Genomic DNA, 6,686 nt, shown 5'->3' with positions numbered 1-6,686 from the left:
CATTGAATCTTGACAGGCTGCATCACTACTTGGCATGGCAAGTGCTTGACATCTAACCACAAGGCGCTACAGAGGGTAGTGCGTATGGCCCAGTACATCACTGGGGCCGAGCTCCCTGCAATCCAGGACCTCTATACCAGGCGGTGTCAGAGGAAGACCGAAAAAATGGTTAGACTCCAGCCACCCAAGTCATAGAATGTTCTTTCTGCTACCACATGGCAAGAGGCACTGATGCACCAAGTCTAGAACCAACAGGACCCTGAACAGCTTCTGCCCCCCCAAGCCATAAGAGCTGCTAAATAATTAGTTAAATAGTCTGGGTAGATAATTGTTTAACTATCTGCATTTACCCCTTTTGCGCTAACTTTTTTTGACTCATCACATACACTGCTGCTACTGTTTTATTATGTCACTTTATTCATAGTAATATGTACATACAATATCTACCTCAATTAACTTGTGTAGCGGTACAAGGTATCATTACTCATCGTGTATTTAGTATTACTTTTATTATCAACGTAAACTCACGTACATCGCCTTGGTCCGTACAATTGCCCTCATTTTTGCGCCCCAAAAATGTAATACTTCCAGATCAACTGTAATGTCAATACCATTGTAAAGCACAATTTCTCCCCTTTCTAACATAATCAATTACATTACCTAAACGCTGCCCGTTTCTGCATAATTCAAGCAGGCAATGAGCCCCATCGGGTCTTTTAAAAAATATTGGTGGGGAAGCGAAACTAATGCGTGATAGTGAGAAGGGGAGATGTCGTTTGGGGAAATTGCTTTTTTTCACTCTATCTGTCCAACTTATCAGCTTATCGCCTCTAAAATGTAAATAAAACACTATAAAGAGTTTATATAATGTGTCATTACGTACCTATTTGAAGGTTTGTGTCGAATTTGAATCTGTTTTCTAGGGCGGTGCTAAACAGCGACTTTGAGAATGATGATCGCAAAAAATGACTAGGTATCCCCCTTTACTCCGTCACTGTCCATTTCTTGTTTTTAAAGGATGAGAGAAGTGCTACACCTGGTGGAGAGAGATTGTAAGACAGAAATAGTTGCTGTATGCCTGCTATACTTTACGACATGACACGTCTAGATGTAACGGAGGGTCCGTTTTTTAAACTTTTCTCCAATACTATAGAGCCATTTACCATGTCGATCAACGCTTGAACAGAAACCTAGTTCACACACCCGATTTTGAAGTCAACACAGTCCCATTAGTTTTCTTTGTAGCCTCGTTTGAATGTTGCGGTTGCGCACATTTGTACGGAATGGGGTGAGTTTACATTTACATTTAAGTCATTTAGCAGACGCTCTTATGTGTTTTACTTTTCTATTATCTATTTTCTTTCTTTCTGCATTGTTGGGAAGGGCATTTCACTGTTCGTCTACACTTGTTGTTTATGAACCATGTGACAAATAAAACGTTATTTGTTTTGACTCGCCTAGCCACTCTAGCCTCGCCCTCATGTGGGTGCTAAGCACGCTGGGTAGTGTTACGTGTCAACTGCCATTGACAGCCAATCCAGTAGGGGTTGGAAGCTATGTTGAGCATCGATTGATCCCTCACGTCTCGATATGGCGGAGGATTTGAACCAAGTTCAGCTTTTACCAACTTTAGTCCCGCCCTGTTCAGCTCCCTCGCCCATACTCGCATCGCTCAACGGTCCCCCCGCCTCAATGGTCTCCCGCTTCTCTCGCTTTCCTTTCATTGAAAGTGAGTGGCTTCCGATGTTTCACTGAGCGAAGCCGCTTCCTAGTGTAAACGCAGAGTTAGTCTTCTAGGCTAATTGTTGCCAAGTTTGAGAGAACTGTGTTCAAGTGGTTGCCTATACTAATGTCAAGTGTCATTTCTGTATTGTTGAAAGTAATATGTGTACCTCACTTTAGTCCTACTATCGTCATAATATGAAAATCAACAAAAAATGGACTTGTGCCCAGTTAGATGTGACCAGTCACATATGTAGGTCTTGTCAATCGGGTAGGTCTACAGAGGACACTGATCTTTTGAGAAAAGGGAAAGCACACAGACACTGGAACAGGGTGGGGGTAAAAGAGACCACTCAGAGCGATGGGAGACTCAGGATTACCAATAAAGTGCCACAACACCACCTCCCTAACAGGATAACACAGCATAATAAACTCTTTTCAATAACCAAACTTATTATAACTGCTAACCCTATTTAATACATTATTCTCCGGCTTACACATACACACCCTGGCTGTTCTAACCACAAAAGAGGATAGTATTATAGCTAAGACTATGCATGGGACAGCTTGTGAAGCCTTAATATTGACTTTAATTGGATTTGTAAATTGTGTGGCTAAATTAGTGCATTCTGTAGCTTCCCTGACTTAGTAAAATAAGTGTACGGGAAAGAAAAAAGGAAGTAGTCTCAAAGTTAATTAATCGTGGCAGGCCCCATGCTTAATTAAAGTTTCCTAATGTTGTGAGTTAATGAGTGAATTGATTGAACAATAGAGTGGATGCCCTCCGCTCCTCTGATCATCTCACCATAGGGACACACAGAGAGGAAGAGATGATTATAGAACCAAGTGATTATCACTGAGACACACACACACACAAACACACACGCTGATGTACACACACACACACACACACACACACACACACACACACACACACACACACACACACACACACACACACACAAGAGTCCCCTTCAAACTTCCCTGTCACAAATACCCAGTCGTCCCATCGAGGGCTCCACGTTAATTAGCCAGGATCAAAACCTGCAAATCCCTCCTCAGAGTTTAAACTGTTTCACTAAGCCCTTCCTCCATCATCTACCCCTGCTCCCCTGACACACACACACACACACACACACACACACACACACACATATACAAACACAGATACTGTGTAAACAGACGGGGACACACATGCAAGGAATTACTGACAATTACTGGCATACACACAGTCTGTTAATTTCTCACCATCAATACTTTTCATGAAAAATTAAGGTAATTACTGTGCAATTATATATTGTTACTGTTATACAATAAAATGAGTTGAGTCTGTATTTGCACTTTGTATTACAGTATTAATAAAATGTTAGACCCTACTGCTCTCTCAGCTCAGTTCAGTTAAACAATGCTTATAGACACAGTGACAAGGGAAGATGGCCCTCTCCTGGAATGTTTTGACTTGAGTTCATATTGGGAATTTACAGTCGTTGCTTTATATACATTGTTTGATACTTACAAATACTGTACCATTTATCTGAATTTCAGGCAGTGGGTGTGACTGTGCATGAGTGTCTGTGTGACCATTTTCTCTATTGCCTAATAGACTATAGTCGTTGTTAGTGTGTACTCATGCTGCTTCTATCATTTCCCACTGAATGTCTCACCAACAAACTCTGAAGAGCTCTTTTGGGTCTCACAGATACAGCCGCTTTCTCGTTTCCTCTCACTCTCTCTCGCTCTCTTTCTCTCTCTCTGGAGGAAGAGATTAAATACTCTGTGTCACTAAGATATCCATGAAATAGGCTTCATAATCTCTTTGAGAAAAAAACCTCTCTCTTCTTCAGTTGTAGAGTGAAATAATTTCTGAACAAACTTTTAAATAACACTGCAGTCAGCAGGTTTTCTTTCTGAGTCTTTTGACATCTTGAGAACTTTGCAGAGAAGCAACCGTCTCAACTCTTCCCAAACCCTTTTCTTAATCTCGGGTAGTTCTATTATTACGAGAAATGTAGCGTAGCATCTTATCTTGGTTTGGGTTGCGTACTTTCAAGGCAGCCAGAATGACTCATTCTAATCAGTGAAATTAGTTGAAGAGGTGATGCAACATGAGAGCAACCCCTGATATGATAGAGATGATGTGCTAGCCTTGGTCTAAATTAGCAGAGGCTGCCCCCTGGTGGGCTAGGAGGAAACCACACTCTAGGGCCACAATTTGATGTGTACAGTGAGGGAAAAAAGTATTTGATCCCCTGCTGATTTTGTAAGTTTGCCCACTGACAAAGAAATGATCAGTCTATAATTTGAATGGTAGGTTTATTTGAACAGAATCACAACAGAATAACAACCAAAAAATCCAGAAAAACGCATGTCAAAAATGTTATAAATTGATTTGATAAAGTAATAATTGATTTGATAAATTGATAAAGAGGGAAATAAGTATTTGACCCCTTCTGCAAAACATGACTTAGTACTTGGTGGCAAAACCCTTGTTGGCAATCACAGAGGTCAGACGTTTCTTGTAGTTGGCCACCAGGTTTGTACACATCTCAGGAGGGATTTTGTCCCACTCCTCTTTGCAGATCTTTTCCAAGTCATTAAGGTTTTGAGGCTGACGTTTGGCAACTCGAACCTTCAGCTCCCTCCACAGATTTTCTATGGGATTAAGGTCTGGAGACTGGCTAGGCCACTCCAGGACCTTAATGTGCTTCTTCTTGAGCCACTCCTTTGTTGCCTTGGCCGTGCGTATTGGGTCATTGTCATGCTGGAATACCAATCCACGACCCATTTTTCAATGCCTTGGCTGAGGGAAGGAGGTTTTCACCCAAGATTTGACAGAACATGGCCCCGTCCATCGTCCCTTTGATGCGGTGAAGTTGTCCTATCCCCTTAGCAGAAAAACACCCCCAAAGCATAATGTTTCCACCTCCATGTTTGACGGTGGGGATGGTGTTCATGGGGTCATAGGCAGCATTCCTCCTCCTCCAAACACGGCGAGTTGAGTTGATGTCAAAGAGCTCAATTTTGTTCTCATCTGACCACAACACTTTCACCCAGTCCTCTGAATCATTCAGATGTTCATTGGCAAACTTCAGACGGGCATGTATATGTGCTTTCTTGAGCAGGGGGACCTTGTGGGCGCTGCAGGATTTCAGTCCTTCACGGCGTAGTGTGTTAGAAATTGTTTTCTTGGTGACTATGGTCCCAGCTGCCTTGAGATCATTGACAAGATCCTCCCGTGTAGTTCTGTGCTGATTCCTCACCGTTCTCATGATCATTGCAACTCCACAAGGTGAGATCTTGCATGGAGCCCCAGGCCGAGAGAGATTGACAGTTCTTTTGTGTTTCTTACATTTGCGAATAATCACACCAACTGTTGTCACCTTCTCACCAAGCTGCTTGGCGATGGTCTTGTAGCCCATTCCAGCCTTGCATAGGTCTACAATCTTGTCCCTGACATCCTTGGAGAGCTCTTTGGTCTTGGCCATGGTGGAGAGTTTGGAATCTGATTGATTGATTGCTTCTGTGGACAGATGTGTTTATACAGGTAACAAACTGAGATTAGGAGCACTCCCTTTAAGAGTGTGCTCCTAATCTCAGCTCGTTACCTGTATAAAAGACACCTAGGAGACAGAAATCTTTCTGATTGAGAGGGGGTCAAATACTTATTTCCCTCATTAAAATGCAAATACATATTTTGACGTGATGTGTTTTTCTTGATTTTTTTTGTTGTTATTCTGTCTCACTGTTTAAAATTATAGACGGATCATTTGTTTGTCAGTGAGCAAATGTACAAAATCAGCAGGGGATCAAATACTTTTTTCCCTCACTGTATGTATCAAGCACAAACTTGATTCAAATCATAAAATATTTTCTTAATAGTCAACTCACATTTACATAGTTTTATTCTAGAAATCTCCTCCCATTTCCCTAATCAATATAATCAGTGCAGACAAAGATAGGAAAATTATATTTTAAAAGAGGAAGCCAAATATTTTAAGCATATATTTGTTTTCTTTTCCATCTCATCCTCACCCTCTGAATGAGGATTACCGTAAGGAATTCTTTCCAAATATTTTTTTTGTTGTTGAAAATTACCAAATGTACAAAAAGATCAGTGCGATGAGGAATAACTTTTTGAGGCTATTAAATCCTTTCAGTCTCGAAAACCCCCCAGGGCTTGATGGCATAACATTAGAGGTATATCAAGCTTCCTGAGTGGCACAGTGGTCTAAGGCACTGCATCTCAGTGCTAGAGGCATCACTACAGACACCCTGGTTTGAATTCAGGCTGTATCACAACCGGCCATGATTGGGAGTCCCATAGGGCGGCACACAATTGGCCCAGCGTCGTCCGGTTTGGCCGGTGTAGACCGTCATTGTAAATAAGAATTTGTTCTTAACTGACTTGCCTGGTTAAATTTAAAAGCATTTTTTGATATACTCAAAGCTACATTATTATTATTAACTACTCCTCTATAAATGGTAGTCTGTCAGGTACTCAGAAGGAAGGTCTGATTTCACTATTATTAAAACAAGACCCAAATGGCAAATAAAAAAAGATCCAGTCCATCTAAAAAACTGGAGGCCTCTTACACTTTAATGTTGTGATGCAAAAATACTAGCGAAATGAATAGCACTTAGAATTAAAAATATTTTACTATGTATTGTTCATCATGATCAGAGAGGTTTTTTACATGGACGATACACTGCAGATATTATACACCTAGAAATAATAGAACAACATGAAACGTCTAAGAAGCCAGGCCTGGTATTTTTTGTGGATTTTGAAAAGGCCTTTGATTTTAAAAATAAATGCCTGGAGTCCCTTATAAAATGGGTAAAAGTAATGTATAGCAACCCCAGGTCTAAAATAGTAGACAGCGCCTACTTCTCAGAGATTTTTGAAATGTCAAGTGGAGTTAAACAAGGGTGTCCACTGTCACCATATCTATTCGTTACGGCTA

This window comes from Oncorhynchus nerka, linkage group LG24, assembly GCF_034236695.1.
Source record: "Oncorhynchus nerka isolate Pitt River linkage group LG24, Oner_Uvic_2.0, whole genome shotgun sequence".
NCBI classification, from domain to species: domain Eukaryota; kingdom Metazoa; phylum Chordata; class Actinopteri; order Salmoniformes; family Salmonidae; genus Oncorhynchus; species Oncorhynchus nerka.
The sequence above is the reverse complement of the archived record's forward strand: the minus strand, read 5'-3'. Positions refer to the sequence as shown.